At 39.2% G+C, this 27,774-nt stretch overlaps 1 protein-coding gene across 4 annotated transcripts in view; it reads left to right on the top strand.

Moving 5' to 3' along the window:
• The window catches only part of CDKAL1 (CDK5 regulatory subunit associated protein 1 like 1), a 390,780-nt gene that overhangs the window by 10,077 nt on the left and 352,929 nt on the right, over nt 1-27,774 (top strand). The window lies entirely within an intron of this gene.

Below are 27,774 nucleotides of genomic sequence, written 5' to 3'. Positions count from 1 at the left end.
TAGATATACAGTAAAGATATAATCTCCTCTTGAACAGGTTACTGTATTCTGTATGTTTGTTAACTTAAAATAAGCTCTCTGTGGCATGTGTAGTCATTGACGAGATATTGAGACTGAGGTTTCTGCAGGCTTCTGGTATATGCATTCAGATAAGAATCAGCAGTTGGTCTTCCTCTTTCCACCCTGCTGATAACAGTTCTCTGCCCCTTCTCAAGAATTATGTAAAACAAGCTGGCAACTACTGGGTAGTTTTGGTGTTGTATGAACCATTCTTGTTGTGAGATAGCTTCAAAAAAAACCAAACCCAAACTAGAACTAAGAGACAAGAGCTTATTAGCTGCTAATTATGTGCTTGTTGTGCAGCCTTAGCAATCAGAATTCAAGTTTAGTCTTTGCTTTTAGATTGTACTTTTCAAGTAGTTGTTTGCAGTGCCAGTTGAGGAGAAGAACTTTTTTGAGGTGGCTGAGTGTGGGGGAATGCGCAAAATAACCCAAACGACCTTTCTGGAGATGAGAGGCACTTCAGTTTTCCCTTACATCTCTGTAGTTATTACGCTGTCATTCTATGTGAAGTAGCCTGGCAATGCAGAGAAGTGAACTGAGATGTAAATCCTGTGTTGTTTCATACCCTTGCTGAAGTATTTGCCTGCAGTTTCCAATGTCACAAATCGTGCTTGGTTTTTGCATTACTCAGTAACCTTATGCACCAGTTCAATTGCTCATGTGGCAGATGTCTTTTTCAGATTCAGACTGGCTGATAATTGGATGCTAAGGGCTTTTGGTTGTAGATACTCGGTATCTACTGTTGAATTGAGTTAACACTGTGTAGTTGTAACAGTATGATCTCCTGTTTTCTGAGGTTCTAAGCTGTTGATGGTCACAAGTTTGCTTTGTGTTGTTTCTTGGTGCCTGGGCTTGAAAATCCTGCTCTGTCAGGCACAGGCAATGTGTGAATGATTGGGATGTGGTGGTTTTTGTTTTGTTTAATCTAGTTTTTCACTGCTGCTGGAATAATTGTTAAAAAATATGAAGCACCATCTTCCAAGGAGAAATGAAATCTGAAACTTTTGTAGTGAGATGGTTGAGGGGATGAGGAGAGATGATGAAATGTCACCTTTTAACTTTTACAATCGTGGTGTAGTGTATGGGAACTGCTGAGTCACAGCCTGAACCATGGATTGAGCACCTGGAGGAAAGACCCAGTCAGCCCTGGGAGCACAGGTGAAGGCAATTCACCTGTGCAACCAGAAGACTGGCTCCACTCTTAGGCCTCATTTAAGGGCTGACTGCCAGTGAGGAAGGATCTCTTTCTGGAGATCCCTCCTTGGTGGAGCTTTTTCCTGTGAACCCAGGATCTTCTGATACGGATGAGCAATCTTCTTCCCTTCCTTTGTAGTGCCTTTCTATTGTGCCGGTCCTTCCACCTCTTTTGTAATGCCTTTTCTGTCTTTCCAATTGCTGCACATAGAAAAGATGGGATTACATGAATGTGGTCGTCTAAGATGCCTTGGCAAGAATACAGGTATTGCCCACTGCAGTAGAAAGTGTTCTGTAAGGCAACAGGAGTGACAGTGGCTCTGCTGGAGTTGCTGGGGTGCTCTGTTGCGTTTTGGGCTTAATACAACGTCATGCAGTGGTTCTTATCTACAGCAACCCGTGTTTCCTAAGACCTTGTAAACTAATCTGTAATTGTGGTTTTGGCAGCTGTATATTACTGGTGCTGTGTTCCCTGTAAAACTTCCTAGCGTGTGCGTGGCTAAAGTTTGTAGTGATAACTTGCAGCATAATGCAAGATACATGACCTCGTTGTGGTGATTTTTCTTTTTCCTACATCATCTTCCTCAGTATCAACTCCTCATTCCAGTTAGGCAAGTTTCTGTTATGTGGGATATATAGTCTTGAGGGTGTTGTTTCTGTTAGTAGATGGAACTCAAACTGGGAAATGTTTGCTCCATTTATAAGAGAAGAAGAAAGCTAGACTTTTTTCGTCTCCTAATGGATTCACGTATCACTGCCGTTATCAATTCCTCTACAAATTGATCAGATGAAGTATGTATTATTTTCCTTATCTCCCTTAAGATTGGAATGATTCATCTGTTTCATGGTCCATCTAAACTGATTAAAATAATCTTTCACGACACAGACCTGGAAACTGAAAGTTGAGAGCAGGCCTAAGTAAATTCTGAGTGTGCAGTATGTTCAGTGATGTTTGTGTAGAGCTTTTATAGTTAAATTTAAGAATGTTTAGGGTTAATTGTAGTGGCAAAGAAATTGACCACGTGCTGTACTGGTTGTGCAATAGAGTTTAGTTCTGGCAATACTAAGTTGCTTGTAATACAGAAGACTGAATTTGAAATGGATTGAACTGTGGAAGGTGTAGTGAAAATGCTAAGTCACGGCTTAAACCAGTGATTGAGCACTGGGTGGGAAGGCAGGGCCAACCCAGGGGAGCTCAGATGTATGCAATGCACCTGAGCCACCGGAAGGGGTGGAGCCAGAATCCACCCCTTCCCAGACCTCATTCAGGGGTTGGCAGTGGGGGTGAGGGTATCTTGCTGAAGAGCCCTGCCTACTAGAGGCCTTCCAAAGGCAAGCAGGTTTTCTTCTTTTGTTTCTGCACCCATGGCTGCTGCGTTTGGGCTTGCTCTTATTTGCTGCAGCCTAGGGTTGTGCCACTCTGCTGTTATTGATGTACTTTCCATCATATTATAGCATTACAGAAGGTAAGCATCAACTTCTGGTAACTTGAATCCTCATAACTGAAGTGTATTTGTGTAGTAGATGGTTAAACAATCAGTAAGTGCATAAATAGCAGTGATGAAGCAAGTTCGGTTTAGTCATGTAAGTGATATAGCGCATTCTACTCAGATGTTAGTTTCACGTGTCTCACAGTTATTTGTGCTACAAGTAATTATTTATAGAGAACTTACAGAAGCTAGTAGAGGAGCAGACCAGATTTTTATAAAAGAGATTTTTGTCAGTGTACTCTCAGAGCTAGGAGCAAGATTGTATTTTGATCATAATCTTTGTAGAAGTACTTGAAAAAGTCTTTCTATTCTAGGTGACTTGGGAATAGTGGAGGGCTAATGCTTACTGTAGATTTTTACTATAATTTGGCTACTGTTTCATTTGCTAGTAAAGATTAAAGTTAGCTGTGTGTTATTTTTGAAAAATGGGTGCTAAGGACAAAGTTCTGTAAATTTGCGATGGTCAGTTACTGCTGTGAAACTTTTGTATTAAGAATCTTTTGATATATTTACAGAATGCTTCTCTGACAATTGCAGTGCTAGTATCTGTGCATGTGTGAGTTGCTGTTGCTTTTTGTTATTCAGTGGTGACAAGGTAAGCCTGATGAGTTAATTTCTGGATTGTTGCTGATAAGAATTTCAAATGTTTGTTGAAATGATTTTGAAGTGCACCACATCTTCAAGTACAGACCATTAACCTATGTTGCTCTTTCTGTCAGGCCTGAGGGTGTATTAATAGGCTGGATTGCCCTGTGATCATAGAATTATCTAGGTTGGGAAAAGACCTTTTGAGATCACCAAGTCAAACCATCACCCTGACTAAACATCTCAACATTAAGCCTTGTCCCATAGTGCCACATCCATAGATCTCTTGTATTCCTCCAGGGATGGGGACTTCACCACCTCCCTGAGCAGTCAATTTCTCTATTGACTACCCTTTCTGTGAAGAACTTCCTATCCAGTCCAAACCTCTCCTGGAACAGCTTGAGACTGTTTGCTCACATCCTGTCACTTTTCAGCTGAGAAAGGAGACTGACACTTGCCTTTCAGGTTGTTGTAGAGAGTAATGAGATCTCCCCTCAGTTTCCACTTCTCCAGACTAAATGACTCCAGTTTCCTCAGACACCTTCGCACATCTTATTTTCTGGTCTCTTCACCAGATTTGTTGCTCTTCAGCACACTCACTCAAGCAACTCCGTGTCTTTCTTGTATTGAGGAGCCCATAGCTGATGGATGCTGGCAGGTTGCAAGACTGGCTGGAGGGAGTAGAAATTATCTAAACAGAACTGAGACATGAAGTGTGTATTTGTTCGTGGGTCTTTTTCCTCATTGATCGTAAGAAGGATTTTATTTGATCCTTTCTCTTCTTCCCCTGTCCTCCAATGGAGCTGAGTGTAATTTATATTTCCCTAGTGACTCATCATGGCCAACTAGGGATATGTTCATGTAAGCTTGGATGAGAGAACTGACAATTCCCAGATATACAAAACAGGTCCAGTGACCAGGGAAGCTGGTAAAATTGCTTGTAGATGTTTTCCTTCTCTCAAAGCCCTATCCTTGGAGTGCATCTACTGTTTAGATAATCTGCGCTGTTCATGTGTACTTCTTTTTTTTTTTTATGATACAGCATAGTATTTCCCCAGGCCTGATTGGCATGACTAAGTTCAGAAATACCTTCTGATTTAATTTTATCTAACTGTTTTACTGTTGTACAGTAGTTAAATCAAGATAAGGTACTGTATAAAATGGTTTATATTCTATGTGTTTGAAACTTATGTATGTTTAAATACAGAAGCTCTAAACCTTTTGAGATTATGCTTAGTGCTATATCATCAGGACCCAAGAGATGGCAGCATTGGATAAGGAGTACAGATCTGGGGCACAGTTATTCACGTCTGTATTTTGATAGCGCTTGGTGTTTTTTATCAGTAAGTTGGACAGTTAGCTTTTTCATTATTGTTGATCTATATTACTGATTTAATTTAGGGTCACTGGATTATTACTCAAAGTGCAGTTGTATGCATTTAATTAAATCAGCCCTAATTTAAATTATTCATTGCCAATATTCTGATCTTTATATCCATTTAGTTGATAACTTGGCTATTCCACGTTAGGTCTATTTTTTTAATATCTATTTTATCTGAGAATTACTGCTTCGTAGTTCATATTAAGCTTTGTGTTGGACTCCCTTTTCAAGGAGTCTGTGTTATGGATTCAGGATTCATAAAGTTTCATAATTGTTGAATTCATGAGGAGCTATTTCATTTGGAAGCTCTTTCCTGCTTCCTGTCTGCTTTAGGGAAGTTGATTTAGCTTATATAAGGGCTCCTACTTGAAACATTAATTGAAGATTTTCTTTATAATTGTCAACCCCCTACTTATTTTCATTTAGCGGTTAATTTTTATTTAATAATTGTATGTCATCTCTCTTAAAGCTTTACACTAAGACACTCAAAATTATAGGGACTGCAGAATGAATGTTATCTGTTGAAATGCAGAACTACAGCATCAGTAAAACTGAGTTTAGCTAATAGGGCAAAGGCAAATGGTGTTGGTGTTGCAGATTAGTAATTAATTATGTTACAGCTTACTAGTGATAACATTTCAGGTAGATAACTATTGTCGTTAGTGCAGTGCTATCTTACATTTCCAATACTAGATTTTTAATTTATTCAAGTAAATTCTAAATGGTACATAGATCTGATTTAGTCCTTATTTATCTTTAAGGGAGTGTATTGCTTGCTGTGAATTAATGTCCTAGGTCAAATGTTAATGTATTTAGCTGGGCCTCATAGCTTGTGAATTTTGTTACAATTAATTTGGGCACGTGCAAATATATTTTACTTGTCGTGGGTGGGCATTTAACTTCTCTTGACTTCTTCTACAGGAACTTCGGTGTTGTATGTTTTTTCCACAGAGTTTAATTTATTTTTACATAGTCTCTTACAATGAGTGATATTTAAAATAATGGACAATTGCAAGCCAGCCAAGAGCAACATTTCCCTGGCAGAGGCTGGGAGATTTTCCAGCTGTCTGCTGGAGTACATTTGCAGGGAGGGTGCTCTGTACTGGTGGAATTGCCACAGTCTGATACAAAGTTGGAGCAAGTTCATGTGCTATTTGTATCCTCCTTGTGAAGGGTATGGAATAACTGTTGAATCTTCAATCCTTCTGTTCTTTGCTGCAGATGTTGCTCAGAGGACTATTTTGATAGTAAGCAAGTTATACACAGGCTGTTAACCTTTCACAGAAACTCAGTGATTACTTGGTGTCTGCAACACTAGAAACAGAGGCTGTTCACCATAAGAGAAACAGTGTCTCTGCATCTCAATTCTATTGCATGGTAAAGCTGTGTTTTAGGATGTTAGTGTCATAACCAATATCTACTGTTCTTAGAAAATTTCCTTCTCATCCTATCCTGTTTCAGTGTCTTTTTTTCTTCTCTTTTCAAACAGTTGTGGAAAGTGGGATAGTTCCTGTGAGCAGATGACTTAAGCTCCCTCTGGATACTAAGCTGGCTTCTCTGATACGGTCTTTAAAATAGTAATGCTTAGCTGTGAAATGATGTGTCTGCAGATCAGTCTATCTGTCAGTCTTGTAAGCATTTATGTGCTGTCATTTGGAGTTAAGACTTTGAGTGTTGGGTCTGTGGAAGAGGTTTCATCTATGAGGGCTGCTCTGAAAGTAATGCATCCTATTTTTATTATGTCAGAGGTGGATATCAATGGTGTGGCAGTAAAAGTTGAACCTTCCTGTAAATATTCTGTTACATTTGATTGCCATATGACAGATGGCAGCAGAGGAGCAGTCTGACAAAATGGTGTCTGACAAGGAAGTGTGTATGAAGCAAAGATGTGTCATTGAATTCCTCCATGCAGGAAAAAAAACAAAAAAACAAAAAAACTGCTCCTATTGACATTCACTATTGCTTGCTTAATGTTTATGGAGACCGAATAGCAGATGTGAGCACAATGAAATGGTGGGTGGTGCGTTTCAGCAGTGGCGACAGTGGCAGTGGGTCACCTCTACAGGTGCAGATTTTTAGAAGCATGACATGCAGGCTCTTGTTCATTGCTGGCAAAGATGTATAGCTAATGGTGGTAGCTATGTTAAAAAACAGTGTTTTGTGGCTGAGAATTTGCTCTCTCAAATAGAGTGAACTGTTGTAGTTTCTGTGAAAATAAACAGGAGGCATTACTTTTGGAATGACCCATGTATTTAAGGAGAAGACAAATGCTTATGTCTTGTGTGTCAAATCCCTAGCTTTGGAATTTACTTACAGAAAGAAGCTAAGCAGAAACTTTGTCTTGGATGGCTATAAATAGGCTTCAAGTTAATCGTGCCAAAACTGCATTGCTGTTGATTGGTATAAGACACTGGTGTATAGAGTAGTGAGTTTTTTGACATATGATTTAATAGAAGACAGATCACTTGGCTGCTGATTTTATTAGGCATCTTGGACCCTCAGCTTTTGTTGGCCAGACTTTAAGGGTAGAAGTTTGCTTGTTTGTAATTGAGTCCCTAAGTGATAGTTGACTTGAAATTCTGTTGCTTGCTTATGGGTTGGCAATTTTCCATTTGCTGTTATAATGCTTTGAAGGAATCGCTTAGGATTGGTTAATGTTAATCTGCCTTTGAGAATGTGAAGATGCAGACCATCAGATGATGAAACATCTGAGCATCTAGAATTTACTTAAGACTCAGACTTCTAGTTATGACTGGTAATGATGAAAGGAGAATATCAGTGGTGAATGTGCTTTAGAAGTTTACTATCAAGAAAATAAAAAATAAGAAGCTTGTCTTAGTTGTTTAAACATATCCTCAAAATAAAGAAGCAATCCAAGTATTCTTTATCACGCTATAGTAGAACATGGGAAAAACTCTGATAGAATTTTTAACTAAAGGATAAAAAGGTTGATAAATGTTTTTAAAAAATATATATGTGGGTGGAAGAGGAATGTATCATAGAATATCCTGAGTTGGAAGGGACCCATAAGGATTATCAAGTCCAACTCCTGTCTCCATGCAGGGCTACCCAACAATCAGACTGTCTATCTAGGATGACTGTCCAGACGCTTCTTAAGCTCTGGCAAGCTCAGAGCCATGACCACTTCTCTGAGGACCCTCTTCCAGTGCTCGACCATCCTCTTGGTGAAGAACCTTTTTGTCATATCCAACCTGAACCTCCCGTCTCTGCTTCATGCTGTTTCCTCAGGTCTGTTGCTGATCACCAGAGAGAGGAGATCAGTGCTAGCCTCACCTTGTAAGGAAGCTGTAAGCTGCAATGAGGCTTCCCCTCAAAGACTCCTCTAGGCTGAACAAACCAGGAGACCTCAGTCTCTTCTCATATGTCTTCCCCTCTAGACCCTTCATAATCTTTGTAGCACTCCTTTGGACACACTCTTATAGTTTTATGTCCTTCTTATGCAGTTTTTGGCACCACACTACATAGTACTCAAAGTGAGGCTGCACCCAGCTCAGCATAGAGCAGGACATTCACTTCCCTCACCTGGCTAGTAGCGCCATGCTTTGTGCACCCCGGGATACTGTTGGCCCTCCTGGCTGGCTGGGCACACTGCTGACTTGTATTCAATTTGCTGTCAACAAAGACCCTCAAATTTCTTTCAGCAGGGCTGTTCTCCAAGTCTATATGTACAGCCAGGGTTGCTCCTTTCCAGGTGCAGAATCCAGCACTTGCTTGTGTTAAACTTCTTGTGCTTGGTGATGGCCCAGCTCTCTAATTTGTACAGATCTCCCTGCAAGGCATCTCTAACCTTGATGGAGTCAGCAGCTCCTCCAAATTTCATATAATCAACAAACTTGTGAAAAACACCTTCTAGTCCTGCATGCAAATCATTTATGAAAACATTAAGGAGAACTGGCCCTAAAATGGAGCCCTGTGGACCCCACTCATGACTGGCCACCAGCCTGATGTAACCCCATTTACTATAGTGCTTTGTACCTGATCCATCAGCCAATTGCTCACCCACTGCATTATGTTTTTGTTCAGCTGTATGCTGGAGGTTTTGTCCAGAATGATACTGTGAGAAACAGTATCAAAAGCTTTACTGAAATCCAAAAAGGTGTCAGTGGGCTTCCCTTGGTCAACTAGATGAAGGACCTTGTAATGAAAAGAAAGTAAGTTAAACGGGACCTTCTGCTCATGAACCCATGTTGACTGTTTGTTTCCACAAATCATTTTTGCTGTGACATGTTTTTTTGCCAAAGAAATGGCTTATTGGAAAACTAATGTGTTTTCCAAATGGGCTTTGGTTCTATCCATGACTTTTCCAATGCAGAGCAATGAAGCGGCCTTGTCTTCTGTAGATGTATGATAATTCACTTAGAGCCATGTATTTTTAATTGCTGTTGATGGTTCCTTTATTGAGGCTGAAGTATGTTTACATGGCGGTGACTCTAAGGTTCACTTGTGCTGTTCAGTGAATTGGGGAGAAATACTCATCATTTAGAAGTACATCAGCTTGATGTTGCTTGTTTTCAAGCAGACAGTCCAAACAGCAGGTACAGTAAATGGAGTTCATTGCTGGGGTTGAAACTGATGCGGAGGAAGTGAGAAGAGGAATGTTAAGTGGTGTTTTCCCTGACCACCAGGTGGGGAGTAGTTTGTAAGCTCATGTTCATGACTGGCAGAGACTCCTTGTGGACTGTTAGTCTCTCACAGGTCACAGGATAAAAGGCACCTGCATGACTGAGCTTTCCAAGGCTGGGCTGTTACTTGACATTTGTTTTTAGCAGATTGTCAAAAACCTCTGATGGTAGGAAATTTGTAACCTCCTTTGAATGATCAACTATCCTTTCTACCTGGAGTATTTTCAAATGTGTAAACTTCGTTTTAGCAGAGTTATGCACACAGCTGCCTTTGTTTTCTTCAGTGGGTACAGAGAACATCTGATTCCTTTCCTCTTCATAGCAACCTTTCACATACTTGAAAGCTGTTATCACTTCTGCCTATAGGCTTCTTGTGTCTAGGCTAGATAGACCTAATTCCACAAAGCTTCTACCATACTTCACGTCCACTAAATCTCTGACCTCTTCTGTTACACTTCACTGGATGTTCTCTGGTTCACTTACATCAATATTGAAGTATGTTAGTCTGTTCATCTAGTGTGTGTGATTCTGGTAAAAGGATAAAAAGTTGTTATTTTGATGCCTTATTCAATATATGGTTTATGAAACCTTCAAACTTTGGTCCCAGGACAGCTGGAATCTAGATCAAAGTCTATTAGCGAATAACTTCCCATAACTGATATCTTAAAAATAAAATGGGCATGCTAATGAAAGAAAAAAATGTCTGTGGGAGGTGGCTTTGATAAAGAACTGTTCAAGATGGAAAAGTCAGTCTTTTTGTAAGCTTGTGTGCTATCCTGAACAAATATCTATGTGTATCTGTAATATATATTGAGAAAGGAGGAGGACAGGGCATGAGTATACCTCTTGAGTGGGCAAGGGGTGGCAACGTTTTTCATTTAGCGCCAGTTTACTTGTGCTGACGGGAAGTATTTGAAACATGATTGAGAAACTACAGCTTTAGACTTCTCAAACCTTTTATTATTTTAGTGTTTCGTACACTGATTTCTGTAGGTATTTTGTATAACTTTATCTGGTAAGGACTCCGTCTTGTTACCAGTCCTTTAGGCATAAATTACTTTATTTCTTTCTTGGTGTCCTAGCAAATTTGGATTTATTGGTGTGCATAGCCTAAGATGCTTCTACAGTGTTAGTGTTATGACAAGCAGAGAAACAAATCTTAACTTCCTACATTCAGTGAAGAATTCAGACAAATATTAGATCAAAAATTTTTTTTACTTATTTTAATTTTTAATTTTCATATCAGACTTGATGTAGCAACTCTACAAGGCTCCATAATAAAAAAAAAACTTTTTTCTTCCTTTGAATTTAGTAAACTGTCTATGGAGAAAATTGGAGAGAACATTTTGGCACTAATAGTAAGCTATCAAAGAAAGGTCTTTAAAATACCTTCTCCCCTTCTTTCACTTTTGGTCTGTCGAAATTTATCTTCAGGTTTGCTTGCAGCAATTATATGTCTCATTTGACTGGCTTCTTGGAATATGCTTAACGGAGTAAGGACTATACAAACTATTTAATGTATTAATATAATAGTAACTGCTGTACTGTTAATCACTGCTAGATGGCACTGTGTAGCTGTGCTTTCAGCAAAACTGTTACTGAAACCTGTATTTGAGAACTGTTTAAAGTATCGTTTAGGTTAAAAATGATATTTTATTGAATTTTATTTTCAATTTAGTCACTTAATTGAACACACTAAAAATGATCTCTTGGCTCAGGAACTTATTTTACGGTGTTTGAAAGGATTCAGAAGTTCAGACAAGACCGTAGTAAGTGAGGTGAGATTTTCCTGAGTTTCCTACACAACTATGAATATACAGAAGCACTGCATACGTTTTACTTGAGTAAATACCCTACAAGATTATTTAGAAGAAAATAGATCCGCTGTCAGTTTAAACATGCTCAGAGAGAAAATGAACTAGTCATGAGTATAAATATCTCTTGAGATTAGAGGGGTTTGTATGATTTTTCTTAACTGGTGGTTATTCATGTACATTAGTGCTTGTTACCTGAATGCTTTATTTTCACAGACTTAGCTAGTAACGCTTAAAATTGTTCTAGCTTTTTTCTTTAAAGTCAACAAATCTGATTTAACATAAAGTGGATTTATCGTATAAGCCTGGTAGTTCATTCATGGAACAGATCATATCCAAATAAAGCTTATGGGTGTGGCACTAAGACGCTCGCAGTGTGATGCAGCTAGGATTTTGTGTCCAATCAGAATGGCGTCAGGTTTTTTTTCTGTTAGCAAGAGGTTTTCACTGTACTGGAATTACGATATACTAAGAACTCCATTTCACTTATTGTGGTTGTTAAAAACATATCAGAAATTTTGGCGAGGCAGATTTTCATGGTTCTCAGGTACGTACATAATTGAAGGCTGCATCTCCTTAAGACGTAGGTTCTTCTAACAAAAGGAAAAGATTGCCTCAGATGCAGCTCATCCTACGTATCATTAAAAACAGAACTCTGAAGAGTCTGTGTAGTGCAAAATTGTAATTTATGTTACCGGACTGCATGTTTTCTATGTGCATGTATGAATTTTTTGGCATCATGAAGTGTATTTTACTTTTTTGGGGAACAGAGGACATATGCCATTGCACACTATAGTTCTTTCCTGTTGTTATTATTACCTTGATTTAATTCATTGCAGTATATTTCTCACTTACTTTCTGTTATCTTGCTTGATACCTGTACGAGTGCGTTAGTGATTATTTGCATTTGTACATATGCAATGTTTTTAATGTGTCACGCATTCCTGGCACTGATTGAAATCACTTGACAGATTTGTACGTGGAGTTCCAGGTGTTCCTACCTAGCATACGTTCAAAAGAGATTTGGTGTACCACTTGATTATTTTCAAAGTCATTAGCAGGTACTGACACTGAGGGCTTATTTTATAGGAAGATTCTGAGGAAATATTGGGTAGTTATTTTTGCTTTTTGTAGCTGTAAAACTGCATTAAACATTTTTCGCTCATTTCTTGTGGAAGCCTCTTACTTTTAGTTGAACAACTCTTCTTACAAAGGTTGCATATCAAAAGGAAACAGAAAATGGTTTATAAATGTATGTGATTTTGAAATCGCTGAAATGACAGCTCAATTCGTTGTATGAGTCTGGATGGCAAAATAAGATGTTTTGAGACTTGGAAAAATAGAGAAGCAAGATCTGTTGTTAAAGGTAAATAAAAGTTTCATAAGTTTAAGAAAAATACATAATTGTGGTATATATGCCTGTAGATCTGCTGATCCTTAAATGTGGTACAATGATTCTTAAGTAATTATACCTCACTTTAAAATGTGAAATAATTAGTTTAATCTAGCTTTTCTTATTCTGCAGGTTTTCACTGCCTTTGGCTTGAAGCAGTAATGCAGCTTCTAGGATGATTTAGTAACTTACAGTTGTCTCAAGTTAAGATACTTCTCTTCATTTTTTCTTGGTTAATTTAGTTCTCAAAGAAAATGGTTTAATATTGAAAATATTTCTTCTTCTGGGAACTGATTTGTTGGTTCCTATTCCTTGATCAGAACCGCCAGTGGAAATACTTCTTTTTTCCCCAGAGACCGGTATTTAAATTGTGATTCGAGAAGGCACTTGTAAGAGCCTGCCTTTCCTTATCCTTACTGTTAATGGACAATCAAAGGAAGACAATTAATTAGGACCTGGAAACATTTTTCTAAACTTCAATCTAACAGTTTGGTTGTTTAAACTCAGCTTCTGTAGACAGGGATTGGGTTTGTTTTTGTGAGATTCAAGATGCTAAGAAATACCTGCAAATCAGCACCTTGCCCACTGTAAAATCGCTCTAAACTTCTATGGTGACTTTTTTACATTTAATTAACACAGTCTATATTTCTGAAGAAAAAAAGCCATTCCATTCCTGTTAACGTCAGTTTCAGGACCTAAATCAAGAAGACATTTTGATCTGTGGAAAGTACAGGGCCAGCATCGAGTGTGTGACTTAAGAAATCGTGTGGCATTTGAAATGACGTTGTACACAGTTCCTTTAGAGATGTTTCAGGATTTAGAACATGTGCCATCTGTGTTGCAGGCCATGTTCTCAAACTGATTCCTAAAAGGAAAGATTTGAAGCTTGATGAATAATGTGGATTTAAGATGTGTTTCAGGTTGAACTACTTATCTATCTTGCTCTATATAAAAACAGTTTTGTAACCTTTACAGAGTCTGCTTGATTTTTTTGGCATCGCTTTCTCTAGCATTGTTTCACAAATGTTTTCATAGTTATATTTGGAAAACAGTGTATTTTAAAGTGAGATTACAGAATACACAATGGAGAGTTTTCTTTGGCAGATACTTAGGTTGCTCCAAAAGTAATGCTTCCTATGTATTTCCGTGGATACTACAACAGATGCGAAGAGCACAGTAACACTGTTTGATAGAGCAAATTCTCAGCAACAAAACACTTTTTCAGTGTAGTCACCACCATTAGCTGATTTGCATGGGTGAGCTGATTGAGGTGTTCTTCATTTTGTGATGTGACAGCTGTGCATTGTCTGGAACATGACTTCACATTTGCTTCACTGTCACCACGGCTGAAACATACCACCCACTTTCTCACTGTGATCGCATCCACTGTTTGGTCTCCATAATTTTTCACATGAAGGAATTCAGTGACACACCTTTGTTTTATAGGGACTTCAGTGTCAGACACCATTTTGTCAGGCTGCCTCTCTGCTGCCATCTACTGCATGGGAACAAAATGTAATGAGATACTTGTGGGAAAATTCAACCCCTGCTATCGTACCACCAACATCCACCTCTGCCATTGTGGTCTGACCTAACATAGTATGCATTACATTCACAGCAGCCCTGGTAAAAATCTTAAAATAGAACTTTCTGTCCTTGCTTAAAGATGCGTTTTAGCTGCTACTTCAGAAATTCAAAGGTGAATATACTATCAAAACAGTTGGTTTATTAACTCTTCGCTATGTACTGTAGATTCTGAAGAGAAGTCTAATTAGCTGAGTCAAATGATGAGTCAAATGATACTTGTGTTACTGAAGCACCTCCTGGGGGTATGGAGTTCAATAGTGTTAGCTTCTTTTCCTTTGATTGTACAGGGAGTTGTGTTGTTAGCTCAGGCACCCAAAAGGTGGGCATGGTCATTGGTATGAACGCTGTTTCTTCCATACTAGTTCTTAACACAGTAAGGACCCCCCTTTTTTTTTTAATCTTACCTTCCCTCAGATTGCACAAATCCTTTGAATGTTTGTCTAGCCTCAGAACTCAGAAGGCTTTTTGTGAGTATAAGTAAGCGTGTGAAGTGCGTTAATAATTTACAATGGAAGGTTACATGGTGGGGATAAAAAATATAATTTTAAGGTCAGCTGAAATTTCAAGTTTTCATTTTTCTTTTTTTAGTTGAGATTGTATTTTGGAGGGCTCGGGATTTCATTTTGAGCTCATTTCTTCTGTTTGGTCTTAGTTAAAAATGAATTAGTTGGTACAATGGTCTTTTTTTTAAGTTCTATTGTAACAGGTATAATTGCTATGCCTGACATGCCTTATAATAATTTCCAGTTTGCATCCATAGATCACCATTAAAGCAAATAAGCAGGTATGCTGTTCTTTCATGTTTCCTCTGAACTTTGGTCTTGGAAGGCTATCCGTGCTTCTGGTAATAGATGGTAGCATACTTATTGGACTCTCTTGCTACTGTTGAAATACTGTGTTTGAAAAAAGGCGGATTCAGTTAATTTCTTTAATTTCTGTAGATTGTCTTATCCTTTTCTTTAAAACAAAAAGAAAATTGGAAGAAATGTGGGACACAGTTAGTCTTATATTCCATGGGTGTCCAACCTTTTGGCATTACTGGGCTGCATTGAATGAAGAGGAATTGTCTTGGGCTGCGTATATGTATATGCATATATGTATATATGTTACTTTGAAAGTAATGCTTCCTATTTAACTCCATGGAAACTACAAGAGGTACAAAGAGCACAATAACCCTGTTTGATGGAGCAAATTCTCAGCTGCAGAAGACTATTTTTCAACATAGTCATCACCATTAGCTCTGTGTTTTTACAGTGACGAGCAAGAGCCTGCAATCTGTGCTCATAAAAATCTGCACCAGCAGAGGTGACCTGCTGTTGCCACTGCTAAATCACACCACCCACCACCTCAGTGTGCTCACATCCCCTGTTTGATTTTCGCAAACATTCAGCAAGCATCAATAAATATCAGTGAGTGGGTGAAATTTCCTCTGCATGGAAGAATCCAACATACATCTTTGCTTCATCCTCATTTCCATGTCAGATGCTATTTTGTCAGTCTGTCCCTCTGCTGCTCTTTGTCATATGGCAACGAAATGCAATGGGATATTGGTGGGAATGTTTAACCTCTACTGACATACCACCAACATCCGCCTTTGGTGTTGTGGGAAACATAATAATATAGGAGCTATTACTTTTGGAGGAGCTCTCATAGAAATAGATAACAGAGTTAATGTATATAAGTAACAAAACCAATTTTTAATGCTTTCTTAAAATGTGAAAAAAGGGGAGAGAGCAACATAACCATAAAACTAGTGGGATGTTTGACCTTGTTTTTGTGAAGCCAACACATCGCTCTGGTTTGATGGCAGCAGTCGTTATTCTCAGTGAGCTTTCAAGACATTTGTTAGAGATTTCTAATTAAATTTTATTTTTCCTGTACTTAATCCTTGAAGATAGCTGTTCACAAATGTATGTGCTGCCAAAAAGCAGTGATGTGAGTAAGGCATGATTGTGAAGCAAGGGGCATTTCTCTCTGCTAAAATAAGACTTACAGAAGTCCAATAGCAGGACATGATCAGATGTGAGTTGTATATCTGATTGCAACCCTATACATTCCATTTGAAAATTTGCAAGTCATGTATTTTTTGTCGAATGTAAATGGAGTTGCAAATGTACAAAAAGTGGATAATTTTTTGGCAGTCTTGAAACCCGTTCTCAAATTCCTTTATCAGAATGGATAGCACAGCTACGTATTTTTTTCTGTTTACAGGACTGTGTTTAGCCTATGTATCACAAGGGACACAGTCATTTCCCATCAGTTGAGTTAGCACTGCACTGTGCCCTCCCCGTGCCCTGGTTTCAGCCCAGATATGGATAATAGTGCACTGCTGTTTGGCCTATGCTGAGTGAGGGTTGTGTACCCAGGACCAGGCCGGCTGGAAGAGCTGCTGCCACAGTGGATGGCGCAGGGCAGAGTGGGGGTGGGCCGTGCTACGAGCTATGCTGGTCATGGCTATTATTCTGTAATGCTATGCAGTGGAGTTCTGAATGTGTTTGATAAACAGGTACTTGGTGCACCACTAAAAATTCACTTTTTTCCTGTGAGAGGAATATTTCTATTAATTTTCCCCCAATATAATGAAGTTCTAATAGTTTTAATTATGTTCACATATTTTAAGTATATTAATGGAATGTTTTAGTGCTGTGTGAGAATGGAGAAGATAAAAGGGCAATTTTGTAGCAAAATCAGTGCAGTGTATATTGATAAACATTGTTTAAAATAATCATATTCTTGAGGGCTTGTGTTTTCAGTCCTGTTTGCTCTAGCTGCCAGAAGTTCAAGCTTGTATGCGCAGTCAGCCTGGTTTCCATAATGTGATCTCATTCAGCAGTAGGAACTGGATACTTGGAATGAGGCTAGTAAGTGAACTGTCGATTTTCTGCAGCATTAAAGACAGCTAACTCTGTCCATTGCTTAGTAAAAAGTACAATTTATTTAACGGAAACATTTTTTGCGTTGAAAAATGCCAGATTATTTCTGGGCTTTAGTCTAGTAGATTATGACTACAAACGTAAAAGCAACAACAAAACCAACAGATTTCCAATGCAATGTAAGATGTTAGGGGGAGTATGCGTTCCTGTTTACCCTGCAACTGTGACTAAGTTGGTATTGTATTTGGTAATCTGGGGTGAGGCAACCTTTACTTTGTTTACACTGTTCCCAGGAGTATCACTTACGAAATGCACTCTGTTTCTGAAGTGATCAGAGACAAATACCTAATAGGGGTTGTCCTTTAACTTTTTTGTTACTTCAGTACCTGAGTGTTAGATTATTTTAACAGAGTATTTTGGTGCCTTTCTTAATATCTGTTCAGAAGTAGTGAACTTCTTGGTGGGCTACACTGAATGTTTGTTGGCAGAATGAAAAAGTGTAAGTTAATCAGGAAAGAGTGCAGTTGGTGACTTACATGAGCAGTTCTGTTTTCTTCAGGTTTCAGTAAGAATGGTCAGATACTTAATTTGCAGTGATGTTTCTATATGGAAGCTACTCGTAATACATAGCCCATTGTGGAATCTATATATGATTTTAATTAGTGTGTTTCTGTTAGTACTAGCTGAGGTAGGGTTGGAATGTCTGCTGACCTGAAATGAGTGCATGTATTCAATATTGATACTGCACGTCTGGGTCCAGAGAGCAGTCTTTCATTTTGACATGCTCATAGTCAAAGTGAATTAATGTTAAAAATCGGAATGCTTGAAGATCAGTCAGAGTGTGCATTTATAATCATCTTCAGATTAGTATGAGCAGGAGTGCATAGTACTTTTTCCTTTTTTATTTACATACAGTATGTGCAGGTTACGTTTGTGATACTGGTGGACAAGACAATTAGGTTGACTTGTTTTCTTCCTACAGTGAGCAGTATTTACTGAAAGCCTTTAAAGCAGTTTAGTTACGGAGTTCAGATCCTGTATGGTTCAGTGTGCACTGAGTTTTCATTTAATCTGGAACAAATGGTTTCAACTTTGCATTCTGTAGTTGAGTATATACATGCAATTGTTCTTAGAAATTGTTAACATGCTGCAGGAGGGTGCAAGTCATTGCAGATTTTGTGGTCAGTCACAAAGTTGCTTTTCTGTCTTTACTCAGAAGAAATGTTTTTTGATAATCAGCTCTGTGACCTAGAGATTTGATTCTGACCACAGTATCCCTTCCCTTAGTTTAAGCTGTTTATTTCTAAGGCTCCAGGCAGATTGTAATTCACCTAAACAATGTAATTTATGGTTTGGGTTGGAAGGGACCTTTAAGATAATCTAGTTCCAACCCCCCTGCTATAGGCAGGAACACCTCCCTCTAGACCAGGTTGCTCAAAGCCCCATCCAGCCTGGCCTTGAATGCCTCCAGGGAGGGAACATCATAATGCTCTCTGGGCAACCTGTTCCAGTGTCTCTCTACCCTCACAGTAAAGAATTTCTTCCTGATATCTAGTCTAAATAGAGGGTAGCCTCTTCCTGTTTAAAGCCTATTTCCCACCCTTCCTGTCGCTACATGAACTGATAGAAAGTTCCTCCCCAGCTTTCCTGTAGGCCCCCTTCAGGTGCTGAGACTTATGCATGTGTATGCAGTAACTATAATTATTGGCAAGAAAACTAAGTGATAAATATTTCTGATATGCTGCTGTGTTAACTGCTTTTTACAATAACAAAATCATAGAACCACAGAATAGTTTTGAATTGGAAGAGACATTAGAAATCAATTAGTTCCAACATCCTTGCTGTGGTCATGGTTTTCAGTGACTAGATCAGGCTGCCCAGGGCCCCATCCAACCTGGCCTTGAACATCTCTAGGGATGGGGCTTCCATAGCTTCTCTGGGCAAAATGTTTCACTGCCTCACCACTCTCCAAGTAAAGAATTTCCTTCTAGCATTTAGCCTAAATCTCCCCTCCTGTAGTTTAAAACCTTTCGCCCTTGACTATCACTATCAGCCTGTGCAAAAAGTTGTGTTCCATCCTGCTTTTAAGCTCCATCTAAATAATGAAAGGCCCACTGTCCATGTCACCAATGAAGATATTAAGCGGTACTGATCCCAATAATAGACCCTAAGGGGCACCACTCGTCACTGGTCTTCACCTGTGTATATCAAACTGTTGACCACAACTCGTTGAGTGCAACCATTCAGCCAGTTCCTTATCCGCTGAATGGTGCATCCATCCAATATGTGTCTTTCCAAACTAGAGATAAAGATGTTGTGTGGGACTCTATCAAAGCCTATGCTGTATATTCACTGGCTAGAGGACTCTGAAGTCTGGTGATATGTTTTATTAGTCTCAGTATGAGAAATAAAAGTTTTAGGCACAAACCTGCTAGCTGTACAGCTCTGTTCAGCTCTAAATAGTTCAGATAAGTGAAGACGTAAGAAAAAATCTTTAAAAACCTTTAATTTTGTGGGGGGAAATTTTCTGTATAGAATTATAAACAAATATAAAAATGTGTTGATTTAACTGCACCTGCTTTGTCGTTTGTATTTGAGTCTGAAAAAATTGTCATCCCATTGGTGTTTTTTCAATAAGTGCCTTAATAGATTCGCAGGAAGAAATTTAAACACTGATAGTTCATAGTAACTGAGCTTTCAGTGAAGAATTTTGCTGTGAGCCGGTGATGAATCATTTTGCTTGTTTTGAACTAATAATTAATGACTGGCTAAACAGAGAACAGGTAACTTTCTAGCTCGCATTAGACTTATTACCTAATAGTAGAGTATCTTGAATATGGAGGTTTATTGTTAAATGAGCTGTTCTAGTCTTGTGTTGTGTCCCATTTGTAGTGGCTGTGGGTGTATACCTTATAAATTTCCTTCTGGAAAGATTCAGCCATGGGGAATATTCAGGTGCTTTTGTTGTTTTATATTGACTGGCAATCTGGTTTTAACCTATCTGCAGGACTAAAAGAGGTTCCTCGCTGCTTCTTTTGTCTTTCCTGCTTCTAGAAAGAAATACTGCTTTGTCTTCAGTGGAGTTTTACAGCAGGAATTGAATGAGTGTCATTCTTAAATTCAACACAGCTCTTCCTGTGGAGGTTTTCCTTCGCGTCTCTTCTAAGCATCATATAATGATAATCACAAATGTGTAATTATTACTGTCTGCCTACAGAGTAAATTCTTCTGCACAGTAATAACTCTGGGTTCACTTCAACAAATATTAGTGTGCCTATTGCTATGGTGTGACAGCATGACCTACATTTAAGAAAGCCCTCTGGGTCTGTCTGGTTCATTACTGTCTACTTGCAGATGCTTCTTCATGGATGTTTAGTTGAGATGCTTTTGCCAACCTCTAGGGTTTTTTGCAAAATTTTGGTGGGGTGGTTTGCAAATTCGTAGTCTCTGTCAGTACAGAGCCTGCTTAATGAGCAGGATCTATCCAAAGCATAATTTTAAGCATCCTTCTGTCTCCTGTGTAGCAGTATTGGTGTCGTTTTGATTGACTGATTTTTTGTCACTGAGCTTCATGTTGCTTTGGGTTGTTGAACAGAAGCAAATGTGGATGGACTTTCACAAATGAAATGCCTGGTCTCTATTCTGAAGTCCACCTAAGAATGAATTTTCACTGAACTGTTGGAAGTGGGTTCCTAATAAGATTTAGAGGCATTTCCCAAAACAGTTGGAGTGTTTTTTTCAGTAGCAAAAGAGAATGCCTTATATTTTCTTCTTCTGTATAGTAGCAGGCTCTTTACTGTGATTGGTGTAACTTTTTAAGGTAGTCATTATTTTTAATCAATGTTGTTTCTATGTGGAGGCTACTGCATCAGCCTGTATGGTTTGCTGTGCAATTAATATTAATGCTCTTTGTCACTTGATAGTTAAAAGGTTAAGCAGCTCACATGAGTTGATGGAGGGGACAAAAACAGTTTGTGTCATGTCAATTTTGAGCTTCAGATATCAGTAAATCATTGCAGCAGCCTTCGTTATCAGTTGTTTGCACAAAATAAAATGGAATAGCGGGAGTGGAGAAAAACTGTTAGAGTTCAGTCTGAGGGGACCATCTGCTGTAGTTCCCAGTGTTGTCAGTGAGATAAGGGATAAGCTGTGCAAACAGAGGTACCACAAAAAAAGGTCTGGTCCTGTTCAGAGAGGCATATGCATGATTTGGATTTGGGTTGATAACAGCTTTAGGAAGTCAGAGGACTTAAAGTAAAAGTCTGTCAGGCGGAGGAGTGATGTATTTAATCTGAAGTTCCAGATGTAGCTTATTAGCCTGAGTTTGCCTTTGGACCGACTTCTTTAGCTTTCTTCTGATTTGTTTGAACTCCAACAAATAGAAAATATGCATGAGTTGCAAAGGATTTATGAAATACTGACGCTTTCTCATATTGTAGAAACCTTCACTAGCTGTTTTAATAAATGCTTAATAAACAAAAACAGATGATTTTAAGAACAAATGGTGTAGGTATTAAATGTTTTTGGTTTTGAGAGCAAAAACAGGTGATCACTTGCTGGAGTAAGTGGGCTGTATGAACAAAAACTGTCAAAGAACATTTTTGACTGTTCCCCTGACCACAGGGATCTCTAACATGTTTCGGACCTTTGGAAAGATCTGAGCTAGGAGCAGATTGCCTCAAGTAGGGAGGGGAATACCTGAGCTTTTTTTTTTTTTTTTTTACAGTCATACCTGACTGTAAATTGCAGCACTGTGAGCTGCAGGTGTCTCTTTGGCTGCCAGTCCTTCTGCAGTACTGCTAGTATAGGGTATGTTGCTGCATGTATGAACTAAACTTAAATCTCTTTGGGCTGAGACAGACATCTGTTACTATAGGCTATTCTAGCTGAAATTCCTCTGTTGGCGTCTGTGAGGTATCTGGTCTTATGGTAACTGATGTATTGGAAAACAGTGAGGAGGTTTGCTTTTAAAATAAACTTTTTTACCTGCCACTTGCTAGCAACCTCTAGTAGTCATCTGGGGGAAGTGTGGGTGCAACTTTGAAATTTTTGGTTAATGTTATGAGGCTTTTGCTAAGGTACCTGGAGCTGTCTGTAACTACTAGGGAGCCCTTGGGAAGATAGTGCCTAGAATAATGCTCTCAGTGAGAAAGCGGATGACAAGCTGCCTGGAAATTGCATTTCATCTCCTGCTGCTTGCCTGGGACTGTCTCCCTTTCCATCAAGTGAACTATCTTCCCTAGTAGCTATAGAGAGAAGATAACTTCTTTGTCAGTGATGATGTGAGGAAACTGAGGAGATTCTAATAACTTTTTCTTGCTAACTGCTGGAATATGACATGCAGTGTTGGGGGAGAGTTATCTGGAGTGGCCCATGGCTATGTGGTATTACCCATCTGGGGAAGAATAACTGTGGTGAACTGTACTCCAGGGGGATTGGAGTCTGGAATTTGAGGCGATGAGGTTTGTAGCAGGCTGGAAGGTGGGTTTTTAATCTATGGGAAGAAAGGGAGGCAGGGGCTGTCATACCATTGTGGAAAAGAAGGTAACTGTAAAATCCAGAAAAAAGCTTGAACATGGCTGATCTATGAGACAGTTTGTTTTCTAGTGATTGTGTAAGATGTGAATATTTATATTGGTTATTAGTGAGCCACTAACAGCATAAATGTAACATTTTTCTAACTTTGAGATCTGGCAGCAAGTCTAAAATGATCCTATTTTATATATATACTTCTTTCTCTCATTAATGCTCATAGACCTTTCAATGCTGGGCTTGCCTAATGTCCTTGTTGCACATGGAAGTAAATATTGTCAGTGTATGGTAAGATTTCTGTGCAGCTCTTAAGAGGTGCCAAGTGGCAGGCTAAAATGCAACATGCACAAACTGAAATACAAAAAAAATGTGTGTAAATGTAAGAAAAAATATTATAGGTATGATAGGGTTGTCTAGAGAGAGAGAGGTGGTAGAATCTTCATCCATGGAGACATTCAAAACTGGACTGGACAGACCTGAGCTAGCTCCTCGAGTGCTCTTGCTTAGAGCAGGGGTTTGGACCAGGCAGTTTCCAGAGATTCCTTCCCGCCTCAGCCATTCTTTGTTTCTGCTGAATTAACTTTACACAAAACTAGAAGTTTCGGAGTCCATTCTAAAAAAGAAAGAGAAAGATGGCCAGCTGAGATTTCCATCTGGTTAGTTTTCTGTCAAGTAATTGATTGGTATTTCTGCCTCTTGGCTTTAATGAGGTACCTTCATGTCTTGTAGAGAAAGGAAGAAATTGCAGTAATGGTGACGAGATGTAATCATGTTACTATTTCCTATAATGAAAATTATGATTGAAATTTAGAAGTGTTGGTTGGAAGAGTTTCTTTAATTTTTTCACTCTTCCATTTCATGCTTAGATAATGAATATGTGAAAAATAGTTTTTGAGGAATGAGAAATAACTCGGTGACCATAAAGAACTTGTTAAAAATTTCCAAAACTCTGTAAGTAATATGCTCTTAAATTAATTGACTTTTTTTCTTTTGTATTGTTTTGTTTGTGAGAGTTCTTTTCCTGAAAGCCTTTTTTCCCTGCTTAGTATAGGAAACTTTTTATCAGAGCTTATTTTTACCTTTTAGGGGTTCTCAGCTTGATGGAATATTATCCTTTGCAGAAAGTTTCATATGGAAGGTTCTGTGTCCAGAACATTGACTGAAATTAGTGAGACGCTTGCTGATGATAGAAGTTGCTGGCTTTTCATGGATGTTACAAGAAGAAAATATAAACAACTTGCCTTTGGCACAAGCAGTATGTAGGAAATAGGTCATTGCTAGTCGTATCACTGTAAAAAGAGTAAGGTTAGATCAGGTGCAAAAATGTGATTCAGAGAATTTAAGTATTTAACTTTCCATCATCAGAAAAAGATGAATAATGTAGGTGTATTGCTGCATTTTGCTTATAACACTGATTTTAGCATTTTTTTCTTCTTGGCAACAGTTGTGGTATGATACAGTCCCTTTGCATGCACTTTATTATGACATAAAAAAATTGAAATTCCATTAAATCTTGTGTAAATATTTGTTAATAAGTTGCTGATTTAATGATGATGTTTTAATCGTTGTTATACAACTAGATTGGATTATATAAAGTACTGGCAAGTTGAATTAACTAAGGAGTTATTTTACAAACTTCTTTCATCTTCTGCGCGTATTTTATCACACTTTTATTGAATCATAGAACAGAATCCTAGAATATCCTGAGCTGGAAGGGACCCATGAGTGTTATTGAGTCCAACTTCTGGCTCCACACAGGGCCACCCAAAAATCAGACCATATGATTGATTCATAGAATCATTTGAGTTGGAAGGGACCCTTAATGGTCATCTAGTCCAACTCCCCTGCAGTGAACCACGACATCTACAGCTAGATCAGGTTGTTTGGAGCCCTACTCAGCCTGACCTCGAATGTCTCCAGGGACAGGCAAGGTATCCACCACCTCTCTGGGCAACCTGTTCTAATGTTTCACTACCCTTATTGTAATATTTTCTTCTTTATATCCAATCTAATCTTATCTATCCTATCTTTTAATTTGAAACCATTTCTCCTTGTCTTGCCACAACACACCTTGCTAAATGTTGTCCCCTTCTTTCCTGTAGCTCCCCTTTAGATACTGAAAGGCTGCTATCAGGTCACCTTGCAGCCTTCTCCAGGCTGAACAGCCCCAGCTCTCTCAGCCTGTCCTCATAGGAGAAGTATTCCATCTCTTGGATCATTTTTGTGGCTCTACTCTGGATGTGTTCCAGCAGGTCCCTTGAGGGCTCCACATCTGGACACAGTGCTCCAGATGAGGCCTTGCCAGAGCAGAGTAGAGGTGCAGGATCACCTCCCTTGACCTACTGGCCATGTGTTTGATGCAGGCGGGGATATGGCTGGCTTTCTGGACTGAGGGCACATTGCTGGCCCATGTCCAACTTGTCATCCATTGGTACTCTCAAGTCCTTTTCAGTGGGGTTGTGCTCTATCCTTTCATCCCCCAACTTGTATTGATGGTGGGAGTTGCTGCAATGCAGGTGTAAAACCTTGCATTTGGATTTACTGAGCCTCATGAGGTTCTCCTGAGACCACTACTTGAGCCTGTCTGGGTCTCTCTGGACAGCATTCCATCCTTCAGATGTGTTGACTGCTCCCCATAGCTTGGTGTCATCTGCGAACTTGCCAAGAGTGCCCTTGATCACACTGTCGATGTCATTAAGATGTTGAAGAATAACGGTCCTAATACAGACTTCTGAGAGAAACTAGTCCTCACTGATGTCCATCCGGACGTTGAGCCATTGGTCGCTGCTCTCTGGATATGATCTTGCAACCAGTTCCTTGTCCACTGAACAGTCCACCCATCAAATACATGCCTTTCAAATTTGGAGAGAAGGATGTTATATTATCCTGTATTCAAGCTTTTGTCTTCTCTCACTTGAAGCAGTGAAGTTAACCTATCCAGGCATTATTTAATGTGTTGAAGACCTTTAAATAGTTTCAATGTTTAGTCAGCTTTCTCTTTTCAGTAGTACGGAAAATGTTCCAGTTCAGAGATTTGCTGCTCCAGCTAATAAAACTAATTAAATTTGAAGAATGTGTTTTTTTTTTTACAACTGATTAACTTAGTTTCCTTTGAAAGTAAGTTCTGAATAAATGGCATCTGTCACCTTCTGTTTACCTAAAATTTTCTGTCGGTGTAAGTTGCTTTAGAAGAGAAAGGGGTGTGTGTGGACCACTTGTATCTGACGGTTGATGAAGAGGTGTAGAAATACTGGGGGGGGGGGGGGAACGACAATCTTTAGGACAGCTCCTTTTTAAATATTCTTCCCACCTTGTAAGTCATCTTTTCTTTGTATTGACTTCCAAAACTGTTGTCCAAAAGATGTCACAAAATGCCAGTTGTGTTTTTAAGTAAAGTAACAGGCTTTTACACAATGAACAGTTTTAAAGTGGTAAAGGTTATGAAACTGAAGAAGTCCTTCCATGTGAATTTCAGTCAGTTCAGAATTGTTTTACTTTACTTGGTTACTGTATCCTAATGCAAGTAGCACACTGAGAACTTTGGCAGTAGAGGAACAAAACCACTAGGTAGTGAGAATGCGTGGTCATAGTCTTCCCTTCACTGATGTTCCAAATGATGGCCTTCAGTTGAAGTTTATGGTGGAACTGAAAGGAGGAGGAGATTGACGCTCTGAGCCTTGCTTCATGGAAACGCAGCTCGTGTTTTCAGTACAAATAGAATTGTGAGGACTGCAGGAGTAAGGGTCTGGGGATTAGTGACGTAGGTGGAGCAGGCTTTCTTGCAGTCGCTGCTGAATTCTTATCAGTGCTGAGGGTGTGCACCAGCTGTACATGGGAAGGCTGCTTTAGTGATAGCCGAGGCTGTGCTTCACATCTTCCTCAGCCTTAGGGGCAGCCTGTTTGTGTGTACCAACATCCAAGTAGCTAGGGAGTTGTGTACATATCTTTGAACGTTGATCCTGTATCTTCAGCTTTCTTAGAATATAAAGAAATTATCTTGGAGTCATATTCTAAAATGTTGGTGTCTCTTCCGTGATCTCTGAAGTAGAAAGATGAGTGGAGCAAATGAGGTCCTGTGACTGATAAAAACACATGGAAGCAGTTTTGTTGTTCCATTTTAAGCTCAAAGCATCTTTTTCCCACTTAATTGTCTTTAATTTATATTATATGGAAGAGCTTCAGAAAATGTTGCTGGGCTGTCTGGAAAACCATCTATCCAATTTTTGTCTTAATTAAATAGCAGTATGAAAGGAGTAATTAATTCCTTATTCACAGTCTACCCCAGTGGGCAGTTCCCTGAAACAAAATCTAGTAATATTTGATTATAAATTTTATATGTTAAACAACAATAACAGAAAAAGAGGAATAAAGATTATACTGTACTTCAGATAGGGCCTTACAAGAGCTGAGTAGAGGGGGACAATCACCTCCCTCTCCCTGCTGACCACTCCTCTCTTAATGCAGCCCAGAACATTGTTGGCCTTTTGGGCTGCAAGCGCACACTGCTGGCTCATGTCCAGCTTCTCGTCCACCAGGACCCCCAAGTCCTTCTCTTTAGGGCTGCTCTGAAGGGGATCTTCCCCCAGTTTGTATAAATACCTGGGATTGCCCCGGCCCAAGTGCAGCACCTTATATTTGGCCGTGTTGAACCTCATTAGGTTCACATGGGCCCAGTTCTCCAGCCTGTCCAGGTCCTTCTGGATGGCTTTCCTTCCCTCCAATGTATCGACTGCACCGCTCAGCTTGGTGTCATCTGCAGACTTGCTGAGGGTGCACTCGATTCCATTGTCTATGTCATTGATGAAGATGTTGAAGAGCTCTGGTTCCAAGACTGACCTGATAGTCCATCCTTCAAATCCATACCTCTCCACTTTAGAGAGAAGGATGTGGTGAGGAGGGACTGTGTGAGAGGCATTGCAGAAGTCCAGGAATTGTTATTGTGGGGATGAGTGTGTGAATTTGGTAGCTGCTGTTTGTAGTCAAAAATAAAGGGCAGCTCTACGCTGGTTGTCAGTTTGTGAGTAGACTATTTGTGGGGCCTTGCAGGGAGGTAGAGCCCCTATATGTGATCAATGGGATGTATCTGAATTGGGGAATAGGAAGAAGCGAAGGGGAAGAAGGTGGCCATGATTATGGAATGGAAGAGTTTTCTCTTTAAGGGTAGAATTGCAGATTAGTCTCACATGGCAGAGGTTTCTGGAGAGGAGAAAGGAGAAATA

This window comes from Numida meleagris, chromosome 2 (assembly GCF_002078875.1).
Source record: "Numida meleagris isolate 19003 breed g44 Domestic line chromosome 2, NumMel1.0, whole genome shotgun sequence".
Taxonomy (NCBI): Eukaryota; Metazoa; Chordata; class Aves; order Galliformes; family Numididae; genus Numida; species Numida meleagris.
Note: the sequence above shows the minus strand (reverse complement) of the source record. Positions and strands in the feature narration are given on the sequence as shown.